This window comes from Arvicola amphibius, chromosome 5 (genome assembly GCF_903992535.2).
Source record: "Arvicola amphibius chromosome 5, mArvAmp1.2, whole genome shotgun sequence".
NCBI classification, from domain to species: Eukaryota; Metazoa; Chordata; class Mammalia; order Rodentia; family Cricetidae; genus Arvicola; species Arvicola amphibius.
In genome coordinates, this window is record NC_052051.1 from 26,004,431 (window position 1) to 26,021,929 (window position 17,499).

Below are 17,499 nucleotides of genomic sequence, written 5' to 3' on the forward strand. Positions count from 1 at the left end.
GTGGAACACGAGTGTCTGCTCAGGTGACTGAGATGACTGCAGGTGGTCTTCGGTTTTGCAGGAGGAACAGTAAGGACCTGGGACGCCCTGAGAAATGGTGTTCTCAGCCTTTCTAAAAAGGGAAAGTGTTCCTGTTTATGAAAATAAAAATTATTTCCATTGAGGAAATATCAAGGAACTCACGGAAAGATCAAAGTAAGGTTCACCCCAAGTCCTATCACCTAGAAATAACAACCCTGCTAGCTGTGGCTGCTTGTGTGCAAATGTGTTCCACTGTGTTTGACCTTCGAGAAGTGCAGGTCCTGGGTGTTTCCTACTGTCACGAAGGCTGTATCCAGGGCTTAGAGTGTGAATAATGCTACCAAGAGAATGAGTTAGTGATGGTTCTCATGCAGCTTCGTCCGTTGTCCACATTTCTGGTTGTTGTTGTTGTTGTTGTTTGTTGTTAAGGTGCCGGGGACTGAAACTAGTGCCTCTTGCAACTCTACCACTAATCTGTGTCCCCAGAAGCTGTCCTTGATCTCCAGCTGGCCTTGAATTTCCCAAGTTCTCATCTCAGCACCCCCTCCCACACACACAGGAACTGAGACTACTGGTATGTTCTACTGTAGCTGGTAGTGTTTATATTTCCAACCATAATTTAAAATATATTTAATGAAAAACTGTTGGAAGGAGTCAGCCTTGGTAGCGCACACTTCTAATCCCAACACTAGGGAGGCAGAGGCAGGCGGATCTCTGAGTTTGAGGCCAGTCAGGTCTACAAAGTGAGGTTCAGGATAGCTAGGGCTATCACACAAAACAAAACAAACAAACAAGCAAAAGAAAGTAGCAAGGAACAGTGACCTCCAGGCTATACCAGCGTCAGGCAGACCCCTCCTCTAGTCCTATCTACTCACCCTGATTATTTTGAAACAAATTATAGATCACATAACTTTATCTGAAAATGCTTGTATCTATCTTAAAAAGATAAAAATTATTTTTAAAATACTGATTTTTATTTTATGTGTATGTGTGTGTGCCTGCATGTATGTATGTGCAGTACATGCATAGAGGTGCCCATGGAGACCTCCAGAAACTGGAATTACAGGTGGTTGTGAGCCTCCTAATATAGATGTTATGAACCAGATCTGGGTCCTGCACAAGAGCAGCACATGCTCTTAACTGCTGGATCATCTCTGTGGTTCCTCTTTTTAAAAACATTTTATGGGGTGTGTGTGTGTGTGTGTGTGTGTGTGTGTGTGTGTGTGTGTGTGTGAATGTAATGGTCAGAGAACAACTTATAGGAGCTGGATCAAATTCAGGTTGTCAAGCTTGCTCGGCAAGTGCTTTTTACCTACCAAGCATCCCAGTGACCCTAGAAACTTCACGTCTTTCCTGGATCAGCACACAGAAGTTTTTGGCAGTAAGGCTTTTCCAGCCAGGTGGGAGTTCAGAGTATGATTCTGAGTATCGAGTGACACGGGGAGTGGGGTGCACTGTGAGTGAACTGACAGGTGGTACATCCGGGAGAAGGGACAGGACAGTGCCTTCTGTCAAAAAGGAATGTGTACAGCATTTTCACGTACTGGTTCCTCCTGCCCATCCTCAAGGTATATATCAGGGCAATCATGACAGCACTGGTAAGAAAACAACCAGACCATGGCATTTAGCCATGATTAAAAAGCTTGAGCTGACCGCCCAGTGGTGGCGCATGCTTTTAATCCCTGCACTCTTGAAGCAGAGGCAGGTGGATCTCTGTGAGTTCGAGGCCAGCCTGGTCAGCAAGAACTAGTTTCAGGACAGGATCCAAAACTACAGAGAATCCCTGTCTCGAAAAACAAACAAACAAAACAAACACACATAAAAGCTTGAAGTGATCTGTGCAAGAGAAGTAGATTGTTTATTGTATAATCCACCTGAGTTACTATTTTTCATAAAGAAGTAGGGGAACAGGATTGGGAAGATGGCTAGGTTAATAAAGTGCTTGTCACACAACAACAAGGACATGTGTTCTCATCTCCAGACCCACATAAAAAGCTGGGCACGGAGGTGTAGGTCTCTATTCCCAGTGCTGGGGTGTGCTGGCTAGCCAGTTTAGTAAATCATGAGCTGCAGATCCAGGGAGACTCCCTGAATAAAAAAAATAAGGTCTAGCGGTGGTGGCACACATGTTTAATCCCAGCACTTGGGAGGCAGAGGCAGGCGATTTTTGTGAGTTCAAGGCCAGCCTGGTCTACAAAGTGAGTTCCAGGACAGCCAAGGCTGTTACACAGAGAAACCCTGTCTTGAAAAACAAACAAACAAACAAACAAACAAACAAGGTGGAGAAATGTTTGGGGAAGACCTTTGGTTTCCACTCACACACCCATGTACACCCACACACAAGGAGTAGGGGAACAAGGCAGGTGTGGTCATGCACACAGGTAATCTCAGCACTTGGGAAGAGAATGCAGAAAGGTCAGGAGTTCAAAGTCCTCCTCAGGTCTATAGCTCATGGTGGGGGTTAGATGGTCTAGGCTACATGAGACCCTGCCTGAAAGGAGAGAGAGGTGAGGTGAAGACGGATGGCACACTGAGGGGTGGGGGCTGTTGACTGACACAAACCCCAGGCTCACTGTGGGTGGGGTGGCCTGGAAACTTGAATTAGTTTGCAGGAAATCTATGAGATTTCAATAAATACAAAATTAAATACAAAAGGGGGATTTCTGTCCCACCCCCAGATAAATGATTTGTTTGTATCACCAGATGACAGAATGTTCAGTGCCATTTTGTGATCAGTGCAGGGGTGCACTGCTGATCTTACTGGGCACACTTTCAGGGTACTTACTGAGAATATGTCATCTACAGATGCTCAAACCCAAATCAAACTGCTAGACTTGTCTCCCCATCGAGGGCCTTTGGTCCAGCCCCAAGGTCCTCTTCAGGGTCCAGATGAGATGCTACATGAAGTGAAAGGAACTTATGGGTATCTGAGAATGAATCCTCTCACACTGTGCTGTTTTAAACAAGTCTGTTTATTCTTCTGCTTCTATTCTAATTCTCCTTTTCTACTTCTAATTCCCCCCAGCTTCTTCTCTAGCCTAAAAACTCTCTCTTTACAAGAGGCTTGAAGCAAAGAAAAAGTTACAAGAGTTACCTCTCATTGGTCAAAAGCACATTCCTAGGGTAAGCGATAAGGAACTGTGCCATTTACCGTGGCAACACAAGGGTTTCAAGGCTACAGGGGCAAGACTGTAATCAGAGCCCATAGGTCTTTTATCAGCTAGACTTGGCAAGCGAAGAGTTGGCATGCTTTTCTTAGGGTGCTTTGTGTAGCAACCTTGGTTGGACACCTGCAGCTCTGACCTTGTGCATAGCTGTAAAGCTTTAAACTTATGGTCTATTTACAAAAAGCCTTTCATCTAGTTGGTACTTGCTTTGAGGTAAAAGTGAGCTAATTGTGTGTAGTTTGCTTTAGACTGAGGAGAAATTTGTTATTTTCTGATATTAACCTGAATAAAAGGAACGAAGTGGGCTTTTAAATATTTATAGTTTTGGGACGAATAGATCTAGTAATGAAACATGTCCTAGTATATTTTCAATTTATCAAAATTATGGAGCTAAATGAAAAGTCATCTTCCTGACTACCCACAGATATATGTGCCCAACTGAGATGTAATCACAAGATTACATATACACATCACATGAGATTACCACTACAGTGCAGGTACTGGGGAGACACCAAGTTGCTTTAGCAAAAGTGAGCAACAGTTTCCAGAGTCAATGGTCCTGCAGGGCTTGCCTGGACGGGATTAAACGCCATCAGAGAAGCATTCATCTGGTGGGTTGACATCTGAGCACTAGTTGTCACCTTCTATAACTCCCAGGGCCTCTGACAGTTCCTCAAGCAGGGAGTGGCTTTATTGCTTCCTCCCACTTTGATTATAAAAACCAAATACACGAACCCATCAGAAAGTCCAAAGAACAGAAAGACAGACATACAAAAGAAGACATGCAAACTCACCAACCAGATAGCACTGTGACCCACAATCCCATTGCCCCATTAATGGGTGCAGTATTTTGGGGGCATGCTTCTTACCAGCCTCACTCAATGGAAGTAATTTTGATATTAGACAGGCTGGCCTGTCACCTGCTATTTAGACCAGACTAGCCTCAAAATCACAGAGATCCATCTGCAGCTGCCTCTACTGGGATTAAAGGCATGCAGCACCACTGCCCAGCTTACATAAGCCTGAGTGAGTAGAGACCATGCAAATGCTCACCTGTTGAGCTCTAAAGCTCATGGTTTGGTCTTTTTTTTTTTTTTAAATCACAGTAAGCAATTTTTTTAGATTTATTTTTATCTTATGTATTTGAATGTTTTTGCCTATATGTGTGTCTATATACTATGTGTACACCTGATCTGCAGAAGTCAGAAGAGGGTGTTGGATCCCTTGAAACTGGGGTTACAAATGGTTGTGAACTGCCATGTAGGTGCTGGGAACTGAACTCAGGTCATGTGCAAAAACAGTACTCGTAACTACTGAGTCATCTCTCCAAATCCTACCTGCATTTAAAAGAAGATTTATGTTTATTTTTATTTGAGTATGTGTGTTTATGAGTGTGTGCTGTTTATGTTTAGTTGCTCAAAGAAGCCACAAGAGGGAGGCAGATTCCTGAGGCTAGAGTTACAGATCATACTAAGACACCATGTGGGTCCAGGGAACTGAACCTGTGTCCTCTGTAAGAACAGGCAGTGCTCTTAACCACGGAGATATCGCTTTAGCCTCCTAATTTAATTGTTTCTAACTAGGTATATCAACATTATTCAAAAATGTTTTTGTTTCTGGGATAGGAGCTTATGTATTTGAAGCTTCAAACCAGGTATAACTGAGGATGACTGAATTTTTGACTTCCTTGCCTCCACCTCCCCAGTGCTGGCTGCATCACGATGTCTGTGTGTTTTTTGGTGCTGGAGATCAAACTGAGGGTTTCTTTTATGCTCATCAAGCTTCTCCCATGTGAGCCACATTCCTAGTCCGTGATTTAAAAAGACTGACTAGATAGTGTATGTCCACATGCTTTCAAATCCAGTGGGTATAAAAGTACGCACAGTGACGTTCTTCTCCTACCTTGGCCTTGCCGCCTGGCTCTCTTAGGGAAACCAGCCACATCTGACAACCATTGTTGCTATGTGGCTCTTGCATCTCCCTCCAAGTGTGTGGAGGCTAGATTTGTTGTTATTTTTGGTATTTTGAGACAGGATCACTTGGTGTTGTCAGACTAGCCTTCAGATCACTGTCCTTTGCCTCAGCCTCCTGAGTGCTTGGATTAAGGTACGCGATACCACACCAGCCTACCCTACAGATAGGTTTTCTGCAATCACAAGAAAATGAAGAACTAATCTCTCAAACCAGATTTCATGTTCTTTTAAATATTCTACAAAATAGTGATGTTTTGAAACCAGAGATGAACAAACTCTGTGTGTGTGCTCGTCTCAAATCCCTGGGCCCTGGTGATCCCTCCACTTTACCTCCCCAGTGCGCAAATCACAGGTGTGAGTCACTATACTCATTTGGAAATCTTGTAACTCCCGTTGTGAAAATGCATCTTAGGGATCAGGGTGAGAATGTCTTTTCCAACCGTGTACTTCAGGATTTCGGGGTCCTGATACAGAGACTGACGCTTCCCTAGCTGAAGTCTGTGAATGAAGGTGGTTTAGGCTGGCTGACAATGTTGCTTTTATTTCCCGTGGTGCTTTTCTGACAGTGCACATGATCTGTGGCACAGGCTGCATCTCAGACACTCCGTCCTTGAGCCTTGGGCAGGCCGTTGGCAGGCGGTTCCCTATTCTCTTAGAGGACAGCATTGCTGTGTATTGATTAGAGATGTATCAATGTGTGCTCTGTGTGTCTGGACTGCTTCTTGCAGGGCTGCTCCTGTGGAAATGCCAGACATTTATTTTTATCCCCATTTGAAGAGGTCGCACACCTATGAAAGGAGAATTAGGAAAATACAGATGTGTTGGAAGAACAGGGAAATCTCCTGCATTCCCATCACCAAAAGTGGACCACTGCTGTTTCAATGACTGCTTCGTTTGTTTGTTTTTTGAGACAGGGTTTCACTGTGTAGCCCTGACTGTCCTGGAACTAGCTCTGTAGACCAGGCTGGCCTTGAACTCACAGAGATCTGACTGCCTCTGCCTCCTGAGTGCTGGGATTAAAGGTGTCTGCCACCACCCAGCAAGTGTTTTATTTTTATATAACAATGACAACATGAAGCCATTCAATTTTATAAATTGCCTTTTAATCTATAACCATTTCCCAGGTATTATAGAGTTTTGCTAAATGCCTTTCTTTTCTACTTTAAAATATTTTATTAAAATCTTTTTTATAAAACCAGGTACTCTTGAGACAAAATAAATTTAAGTCATTGTTATCTTTTTTGGGAGGACGAGCACTCCCTGCGTTGTCCATATTGATTTTAAACTCAGGCTCAAGTGACCTCTGGCTGAGCATCTAGTGTCAGCCAAGGCCACGTGTCTTTTTAACGATGGCATAGTGTGGTGGACTTTTCTTTCGTTTTTCTTTCTGAGACAGGGTTTCACTATGTAGCCATGGCTATCCTGGAACTTATTATGTACATCAGGCTGGCCCCACACTCACAGGGACCCATCTGAGTGCTTCAGCCTCCAGAGTGCTGGGGCTAAGGAGTGTGCCACATGTTCAGCTCATGTCTCATTTGCTCACTTTAGTTTTAAAAGAGAAATTATAAAATACTGCAGGTTGAGTTGAATCTCTTTCCCTCTCTAATTGCCTTTTCTCGCTTGTTTCTCCACTGTCCAGTTCGGGCAGCTGGAGCTCCCCGTTGGTGTGTACACCCTTCTCTACAACTTGGTCTTGGTGGTTTTTTTTTTTTTTTGGATTACAGGGTCCCATTTTGTATGTGAGTCCGGACTAAACCTTGCCAGTTCAAGGACTGACTAACTTTTTCTGCAAAAGTCCAAACTGGTAAATATTTTGGGCTGGGGGGGGGGGGGACCTTACTTTCTCTGTTATAGCCACTGTAGTCAGCCATTTTATAGTCACTGTAGATCTAGGCTTATGCAAACGAAGGGTCGTGCTATGTTTCAGTGAAAAGTCATTTACAAAGATGGGTGTGGCCTGGTTTGGACTGTGGCTCGTCTTGAAGACCTCTTATTACTTTACTGACCGCTGCACTGGACTACATGTAGTATTTTAATTTTGGTTTTCCATAAATTGGTGTGTAGCTGTCACTTTTGTTATTGTTATTGTAACACTGCCGGGGGCAGAGGTGTGGCTCAGCTGGTGGAGTGTTGTGTCAGCTAGGCACGGTGGCACATGCCTGTGATCCTACCACTTGCGAGGTCAAGGCAGAAGAATCAGAAGTTCAAATTGGCCTCAGCTGTATGGTGAATTTGAGGTCAGCCTGGGCAGCGTGAGACCTTGTATCAAAAACAGAAAAGAAGCGTCCTTGCCTATGTTTCTTTCTGCGCACGTGCAAGGTTCCATCAGGACACGGACATGTGTATGTATGTGGAGCTGCTGAGGGCTTTTTGTAGCACAAATTCTAATTGGTCTCAATAATAAAAACTCAGAGTCAGCTACCAGGAGGGAAAAGCTGAAGGAACAGAGAAGCAGAGTGACAGCCACTAGAGTTCTAACCTCTACCAGTGCTCAGACCAAAGTGGCGATCTTATCCTCAGACTGCATCTTCAGACTGCTTCCTCAGACTGCACTGAGCTCCTGTCTCCTCCCACTTTATGTTCCTCTCTCCTCTCAGCCATGTCACTCCTCTCTCCACCTCCTAGTGCTGGGATCACCTTTGTGTGAGCTCTGCTTCTCTTTTAGACTGGATCAATTTCATGTATCCCAGGGTGGCCTTGAACTAACAGAGTCTGCCTCTGTCTCCCGAGTCCTGGGATTAAAGGTTTGTACCACCACTGCCTGGCCTCTAGTGGTTTAGCTCTGCACTCTGATCTTCAGGCAAGCTTTATTTGTTAAAACACAAACAAAATATCTCTTCATTTTTTTTTTTATGAGGCAGAAACTGATGCAGAGTCCATGGAGGGATGCTGCTTACTGGCTTGGTCTCCATGGCTTGCTCAGCCTGCTCTCTTTCTTCTTTAAATTTTATTTATTTGTATTTTATATATGAGTGCTCTGTATATATGCCTGCAGGCCAGAAGAGGGCATCAGATCCTATTACACATGGCCGTGAGCCACCGTGTGGATGCTGGGAATTGAACTCAGGACCTCTAGAAGAGCAGCCAGTGCTCTTAACCTCTGAGCCATCTCTCCAGCCTGTTGTATTTGGCACATAAGTGCTCTACCACTGAAACACACTCACAGCCCTCTGCTTGCATTTTATTGACCAGTGTGCTGTTTAAATAAGGGGGGAAGAATAGGAGGAGAAGAGGGAGAGGAAAATGTTGGAGGGTTTTGATGCTGGAGTCCAAACCCCGAAATGCCCACAAGCTCAGCACAGCTGTCCCACAGAGCTGCATCTTGCTATCATTCTGTTTGTTTTGAGATAAGATTCTTACCCTGTAGCCCTGGCTGGCCGGGAACTCACTATGTAGACCACAGAGTTCTGCCTGCCTCAGACTCCTGAGTGCTGGGCTGTGGTTTTTTTGTTTTTTTTTTTAATAGTCACACTTATTTATTGTTTTTTTTTAATAGTCACACTTATTTATTGTGTATGGATATGTTTCTGAGTGTGAATGTGTGTGAGTGTATGTATGTGTGCAAGCGTATGCATGTCATTATGTATGTGTGTGAGTGTATGTATGTGTGCAGGCGTATGCATGTCATTGTGTATATGTGTGAGTGTATGTATGTGTCCAGGCGTATGCATGTCATTGTGTATGTGTGGCGGTGTATGTATTGTGCAGGCGTGTGCATGTCATTGTGCATGTGTGGCGGTGTATGTATGTGTGCAAGCGTATGCATGTCATTGTGTATGTGTGTGAGAGTATGTATGTGTGCAGGCGTATGCATGTCATTGTGTATGTGTGGCAGTGTATGTATTGTGCAGGTGTGTGCATGTCATTGTGTATGTGTGGCGGTGTATGTATGTATGCAAGCATATGCATGTCATTGTGTATGTGTGGCGGTGTATGTATGTGTGCAGGTGTATGCATGTCATTGTGTATGTGTGGCAGTTGGAGGACAACCACTGGGAGTCCGTTATCTCCGTCTACCATGTGGGTTCCAGAGATTAAACTAAGGTTGTCAGTCTTGGCAGCAAGCATCTACCCAATTAACCATCTCATTGTCATTGATCATCCCTTGTTTGTTTTTGGTTATTGTTGTTTTGTTTTGTTTTTTAAAGATTGGGTCTAACTATGTAGCCCCTGGTTGGCCTGGAACTCAAGCAGAGATCTGCCTGCCTCTATTGAATGTGTAGAGGTGTGTACCACCATACCCAGCTTTCCTCCTGACCCCCCTTTATTAATACATTTAATTATTTATTTTATATCCCAACCTCATTTTCCCCTCCCTCTTCTCTTTCCACCCTCCCCCTTTTTAAAAATAGCGCACTGGTCAATAAAATGTAAGCAGAGGCCTGTGAGTATGTTTCAGTGGCAGAACACTTGTGTAAGACATGCAAGGCTGTGGCCTCAGTGACCACATACACAGTTTTAAAAAAATCCTTTCAAGCCGGGCGGTGGTGGCGCACACCTTTAATCCCAGCACTCGGGAGGCAGAGGCAGGCGGATCTCTGTGAGTTCGAGACCAGCCTGGTCTATAAGAGCTAGCTCCAGGACAGGCTCTAAAGCTGCAGAGAAACCCTGTCTCGAAAAACAAAACAAAACAAAAAAATCCTTTCATGTAGAATGTGACCAGTTTGTGACCTCTGTGCTAGTAACCGATAGTTGCTCAGAATGTAGTCCACACCAAATTCTAGACTTTGAGGTGAGTCTCCATGACAACCAGCAAGGGTAACATGAATACAAAATGAAGTGCTCAGCAAAGAGTGTGGAAGACTGTGGTTCCCCTGAGAAACAAGTGACTGATCTCAGCAGGCACAAGTCGCGAGGTTGGAGAATGTAGCTTTGCACAGCCAGCCAGCCAGTGGCTCTTAACCCGGGCTGCTGGGTCTGACAGCAAAAGTTCTTGGGATTCAGGTGACAGGTTGCTGACTGAACTGCTGGGTGTCTCTCAAGATTTATCACTCTATGATTGGACCTACGGGAGGGAGTCCGACATCCTCCTGAGGATGCCCTCTCTGCTGAGGAGGACCCAGAACAGATTTGCAGCTCCGGAGACAGGAAATTGAATTAGCCCGTCTTCTTGAAGTAAAACATCAATAATACATGGCTACCACTCTAGCTGGGTGAGCTTTGAAAAGAAATGTGTTCAGAGTTGAGGAGATTTAATGCAGGGACTCATCTTAGTAGTTTCTTCCTTAAGAGTTTTGAAGATAAATGTGGATCATTAAAAACATTCCTTTGTTTTTAATCCACTTTGCAGCTCAAAAAATGTAGTAGCCAGGTCTGTAGGTCTTTGCTGTGGGCTTTTTATGGAGCAGGCTCAGGCCACAGTGTTTTCACAGGTGTGAGTGGGGACAGACTGCCTCCTCAGGAGAACATGATGCCCAGGAGCCTGTAACCCCACCTTCTTGAACTCTGCAGTCCACCTGTCTGGCTGCCAGGTGCTGCATCCGAGGCCTTCCCGAAGGAGGCTCTGGGGGCCGTGCTTCCCTTTTCGCTCACACCAGCTTTGGTAGGCCTCTGCTGGAATTTGGAGACAGGTGGCATGTCCCAGTTTGCTTTGAGTTGTTGTGATAAAACACCATGACCAAAAGTAATCTGGGGACCAAGGAGGATTATTTGGCTCACAGGTTATAGTCCATCATGAAGGGAAGCCAAGGTAGGAGCTCCAGGGAGGATTCTGGAGGCAGGAACTGAAGCTGAGGCCGTGGAGGAATGCTGCTGACTGGCTTGATCCTCCTAGCTTGCCCAGCTGCTTTTTAAAAAATAATTATTTATTTATTTATTTAGCATACAATGTACTGCTGGCAAGGAAGGCACCAGGTCTCATTACAGATGGCTGTGAGCCACCACATGGTTGCTGGGAGTTGAACTCGGGACCTCTGGAAGAGCAGCTAGTGCTCTTACCCTCTGAGCCACCTCTCCAGCCCAGCCCAGCCCAGCCCAGCCCAGCTGCTTTCTTACACAGCCTTGGACCTCCTGTCCAGAGATGGCACCCCCCACAGTGGACTTGCCCTTCAGTCTTGAGTTCTGAGTCATAAAATGCCCTATCGGCTTGCCTACAGGTGGATCTGATGGAGCATTTTCTCAACTGAGGCTTCTCAGATGAACACAGATTATTATCGAGTAGATGAAAACAAGCAAAAACCTCTAACCAACAAAAGGAGTAGTCAGGCACAGTTATAGCTGAGGGTACCTTCCACAGAAAGAAAAACCATTTGTTCTTCCTTCTTTTCTTTCTTTCTACTTTTTAAATTTATTTATTTATTTGAGATAAGCTCTCACTATGTAGACCTGAGTGGCCTGGAACTCTCTATGTAGACCAGGGTGGCCTCAAACTCATAGAGATCCACCTGTCTCTGCCTCTCAAGTGCAGAATTGAAGTTAGGACCACTGCACCTGGCTCTTTCTTCCCATCTGATAACATTTCTACTTTAATTAATTAATTAATTGGTGTGTGTTTGTTTGTTTTTGGAGACAGGATTTCTTTGTGTAGCCTTGGCTTCATGAAACTTGCTCTATAGACCTGGTTGGCCTCTAACTCACAGAGATCCACTTGCCTCTGCCTCTTGGGTACTGGGATTAAAGGCATGAGCCACCATGGCCCGGCTTGATTTTATTTTTTAAAATTTCTTTTTTAAAATTTTATTTATTTCATGTGTATGAATGTTTTGCTCACATGTATATGTGTGTACTATGTGAATGTCTGATGCCAGAAAAAAAAGGGAGGGTGTTACATCCCTGGAACTGTGTTATGGATGAATGAGCTGCCGTGTGGGTGCTGGGAACTGAACCTCAGTCCTCTGAGCCATCTCTCCAGCCCCTTTATTTTATTTATTTATTTATTTATTTATTTCGAGGCAGCGTTTCTCTGTGTAGCCCTAGCTGTCCTAGAGCTCGCTCTGTAAACCAGGCTGGCCTCGAACTCATAGAGATCTTCACAGAGATTGCCTACCTCTGACTCCTGAGTGCTGGAATAAAAGGCATATGTCACCCCCACTGGGCTCCTTTATTTTATTTTGAGACAGTGTCTCAGTATGTAGTTTTGGTTGGTTTCCAATTAATAGTCTTCCTGCCTCAGCCTCCTGAATGTTTTGGTTATAGATGCTTGACTCCATGTGACAAAATTAGACTTAGAAGACCAATGAATGGACTAGCTTTGTGCATTTTCTTTAAATAGCATGAGATTTAGTTCTTATTGCGTGTCATTAGGTAGATATTTCTATCTCAATTTTTGTATAAGAGGAATATTACAAACTAAACAGTAGAAAGTGGCTGTCTTGATGTTTAATGGACAGAATTAAGGTTTAACCATAGTACCTGCAGTGACTGTTGATGAACGTCTTAGAAGAATCTTTTTCCTTTCAAATTCTGAGAACTGAACCCATGGCGTCCCACATTCTCATCATGTGCTCCTCTGCTGAGCCACGCCTGCAACCCCAAACCCTTTCATATTAATTTTAATCTATCTTTATATTAGCATACAGATATGGTGGAGACTTTGTAAGTTCCTTTGCCTGTACCTTGTGGCTTGACAGTTACCCGTGTGAAAGGAGAATGACTCCTGTTTTTGCAGAACTTACGGAAAACACATTCAAAGAGAGTAAGAGCTCTGGTTCTTTGTTCTAATTTTTATTTTGACTTTTTATATAATATTTCATCAATTCTTTGAGAATAGCACAAATGTGTTTTGATCGCATTTACCCTCTCCCCTACCCCTCCTTTTCTTTCCTCTTGGATCTACCTCCCCTGGCCCTTCCAGCATCATGCTCTCTTTTCTTACCTTTTTCTTTTTCAATAGACCTCCAAATCCAATATATGCTTCATATATACATGGATGCAGGGCCATCCACTGGAGTGTGATTGACCTCCCAGGGGCCACACACTTAAAGAAAGCTGACTCACTGTTCCCCAAAAGCCTTCAGTTGTCAACAGTTCCTCAGGGAGGGTGGGGGCTCATGAGCCCCTTTCCCATGCACACTAGAGTGTTGACTGGCTTGATCTTGTATGAGCACCCACAGCCTCCAGGAGGTCCTGAGTGCAGGGGTCCTGCCATGTTCAGAAGGATCTACTTCATTCCGGTCCTCCCTGACCTCTGGCTTTAACAGTCTCTTCTGCCCCTTCTTTTGCCATGGTCTCTTGTACAGGGGGAGGGTGATATGGATGTCCCGTGTGTGGCTGAGCACGCACAGGACTGATTCTCTGCACTCGGCCAAGTGTGAGTTCCTGCATTAACTACCGTCTGTTACACAAAGAAGCTTCTCTGGTGAAGTTGAGCGCTGTGCTAATGTATGGGTATAGAGATGCAAATGCAGGGCTCAGCTTGATGTTATGTCCATTTATCAAATGGTAGGTTCATTCTTGGAGTCTGTGAGCTCCCTCTCCATGGGTTCATGGCCAGATTTCCAGTACAGTGCACACATTACCCACTGTGGAGTCAACCTTAAATCCAACCAGAAGTCAGTTAGCTACCGCCATATTATCCCCGCCACTATTGCACCCTTGTGCACAACTGACCACACCAGTCATTGTAGTCTACAGGACTCATAGCAGCCTATAGCACCTTCAGGATTATGAAAACTAACCTACAAGGAGGAAGCTTCCTGATTGGTACCAACTTGATTTCTCCATTCCTTTGACCACTTTGTGTAGTGTCTTCAGCAGTAGGATCTTAGCATTAAGTTCTGGTGGCCAAGCAAGAGCAGTGACCATAATCTTTATTATTTGGGAGTCTCTGGAACACCACTGACCAACTACTTGAAGTATTCTGCATGTGGCATTGAACTTTTTCATTTGGCAACTTATGGCTTCAGGGAGGAACATTGTCCTTTGTGTAGGGTAACTCCATCTCTTCTGCATACCAGAGTTACAGATGCGTGCATCCTTTGTGTAGGGTAATTCCATCTCTTCTGCATGCTACAGTTACAGATGCATGCATCCTTTGTGTAGGGTAACTCCATCTCTTCTGCATGCTAAGTTACAGATGTGTGCATCCTTTGTGTAGGGTAACTCCATCTGTTCTGCATGCTACAGTTACAGATGTGTGCGTCCTTTGTGTAGGGTGACTCCAGATCTTCTGCATGCTACAGTTACAGATGTGTGTATCCTTTGTGTAGGATAACTCCAGGTCTTCTGCATGCTAGAGTTACAGATGTATGTATGCTTTGTGTAGGGTAACTCCATCTCTTCTGCATGCTAGAGTTACAGATATGTGCATCCTTTGTGTAGGGTGACTCCAGCTCTTCTTCATGCTACAGTTACAGATGTGTGCATCCTTTGATTCAGCAATTCAACGTCTTAGGATTTACTTTTGCAGATATATTTGTCCACACAAGAAATGACTGTTTCCTGGATTCTTCACAGTGGACTATCAGAAACAGCTATCTATTGTTTTGTTAGTTGCTTGAGACAGGTCTTACTATGGAGCCCAGCCTGGCCTCAAGCCCATAATTCTCCTGCCTCAGCTGGGTAAGTTCAGGAATTACAGTTGTGCACTGCCACATCCAGCAACCCAAGTGCACCTGCAGCAGATATTAAATAAGTTATGATATATCCGTACAGTGGGATATTATGCTGCTGCTCTATTTGTTGAGGATATGAACTTCAAGATAGGTTGTATTAAGAAAGAGCAAGATGCAAACCATTGTGTATTGCTGTGCATAATATCACATTGTTAAAATATTAGGTTGAAAATCTAATAATGGGACTAGAGAGATGACCCAGGGCTTTAAGAGAACTGACTGTTCTTTGAGAGGACCTGGGTTCAATTCCTAGCCCCCATATGGGAGCTCACAATCATCAGTAGTAATTGCAGTCCCAGGGGATCCAATGCTGCCTCTGGCTGCTACAGGCACTCCATGCATGTGATACATAGACATACATGCAGGCCAAACACCCACACACTGAAAATAAAGATAGAAGGAAAAGATCTAATGACTTTTGTCTGTGGCCAAGAAAACTAGGTGGCTGGGGAATGGCAAGGGAGCGATGTTTGTCTCTAAGAGGACTTTTGAGGGGCTGGAGGGATGGTTCAGAGGTTATGAGCATTGCCTGCTCTTCCAAAGGTCCTGGGTTCAATTCCCAGCAACCACATGGTGGCTCACAACCATCTATAATGGGGTCTGGTGCCCTCTTCTGGCCTGCAGGCATAAAAGGAATTTTGAATACTAATTTTTAAACCTGAATCCTCTGGTTTCTTTCTTTCTTTCTTTTTTTTTTTAATTCCCACACTGAGGTTATCAGGAGCTTGTGGTCTCTGTGTTCCTCTTGGCTCTGATCTGGTCTCTCCTTTGTCTTTCCTAAAGACACATCCGGCCACATTCTGCCTTCTGAGTTTCCTGGCAGCAAATAAGCTTCTGTTTTTCTTTTTCTTTAAAATATTTTTTTTGCCCTTTTCCTCCTTGCATTCAGAATGTATTAAATTGAGGGCTGAATGCAGTGTGCTATTCCACATCTTCACTTACAAGCATATTTCGCATAAACCACCTTTTATTGATTCTTAGAACTGAGAAGTATTTCCAGCACCAGCTAAGGTATCCAGTAAGGTATTCAGGCATCCAAGCCAGTGCACAGTGAGTCCTGTGGCCCAGTGGCTCCCCTGTCGAGGCTGTATGACACCAGGTGCCTGTCAGGCCTATTATATGCATACCCTTTTGTGGTGCTGGGGATAGAACTCACAGTCTTGTATGTGGCAGCTGAGCCACCTGAAACAAGGCCATGTTATGAAGCACAGACTGGCGTCTAACTTGCCTCTCAAATGCTAGGCCTGCAGGCTGTCATGGAGCCCATATTTTCCCTCCTCCCTTTTTACTTCTTTACCTGTTTATTTTCTTGTGTGCCTTTCGTGTGTGTTTGTTCTGGTGCTGGGAACTGAGTCTGAGCCTTTGTTTGCTAACATGTGCTGTTGCTGAGCTATCCCTCAGTCCGTAGTTTCCATTAGGATCTACACTTATACCCCTGTTAAGCTCACACTGTGTAAACCATACACTGTGCTTCACTTATTGACCTATTAGATTTTGGTATGAATTTGTTTAGATTAAAAATAACTACACTGGCCGGGCAGTGGTGACACATGCCTTTAATTCCCAGCACTCAGGAGGCAGAGGCAGGTGGATCTCTGTGAGTTCGAGGCCAGCCTGGTCTACAAGAGCTAGTTCCAGGACAGGCTCTAAAGCTACAGAGAAACCCTGGCTCGAAAAACAAAACAAAACAAACTACACTGGATTTCCCTATATGTATGTATTTAATTATACCTCTTGATGGAAACTGGACTTGTCCCATTCTTTTTTATTTTTTCATTTTTTTTTTTTTCAAGACAGGGTTTCTCTGTGTATCCCTGGCTGTCCTGGAACTAGCTCTGTAAACCAGGTTGTTGAAAGGTGTGCACCACTAGCACCCAGAGAGTTGTCCCCACTCTCTTGGTATCACAGTGTCACAACAGATAACCCAGGAGAGACACGTCTCTATATAAGACACTTGTCTGTAGGATAAATCCTTAGGATTGTTATGCCAAAAGGTCTGTGCATTGAAAGGGTGAAAACAATTTTATTACATTTTATTTATCTCTCTCTGTGTGTATGCATGTATGGACAAGTCTTAGAGTGTGTTGAGGTCAAAGGACAACATCTTAGAATTCTCTCCTTCCACCATGTGGATCCCGGGGAATGAACTTTGACCCTTAGGTTTGGTGACAGGTACCTTTATTCATGGGTCCATCTTGCTGGCCCCTGTACATTTAAAATTTTAATCATTTCAAGTTGCTGTCCTTAGGGATTTAATAGTTCATAGGATATAAGGTCACCCAGGCTTTTTTTAAAAAAGACTTCTAGTGAAGGCTGGAGAGATGGCTCAGTGGTTAAGAATACTTAGTGTTCTTCCAGGAGAGTAGGGTTCAGTTCTAGCACCCCTGTCAGGAGAATAAGAGCCATCTCTAACTACAGCTTCAGGGGATCTTGCATCCTCTTCTGGCCTCCATGGGCATCTGCACTAGTGCACGTCCCCACACAGAGCACATATATGCATAATTTAATAGTAAAAGAAATCTTTAAAAAAAAAACCCACAAAACAAAGGTATGATGCTTCATGCTTGTAATCCTAGCACTTGGAAATGGAGGCAGGAGGATTAGGAGATAAGGTTGAGCCTCATTCTCTTTAAAAAAAAAAAAAAAGAAGAAAGGAAGAAAGGAAGGAAGGAAGGAAGGAAGGAAGGAAGAAAGAAAGAAAGAAAGAAAAAGGAAGGAGAAGGAAAAAGCTTCCAGAGTTTCCACTTATGGTATAAAGTCAAGTATTGATTGAGGGTGGGTAAA

General features: G+C 44.1%; 1 protein-coding gene across 1 annotated transcript in view; it reads left to right on the forward strand.

Moving 5' to 3' along the window:
- Kif3b (kinesin family member 3B) overlaps positions 1–17,499 on the forward strand; it is a 49,950-nt gene that overhangs the window by 11,176 nt on the left and 21,275 nt on the right. The window lies entirely within an intron of this gene.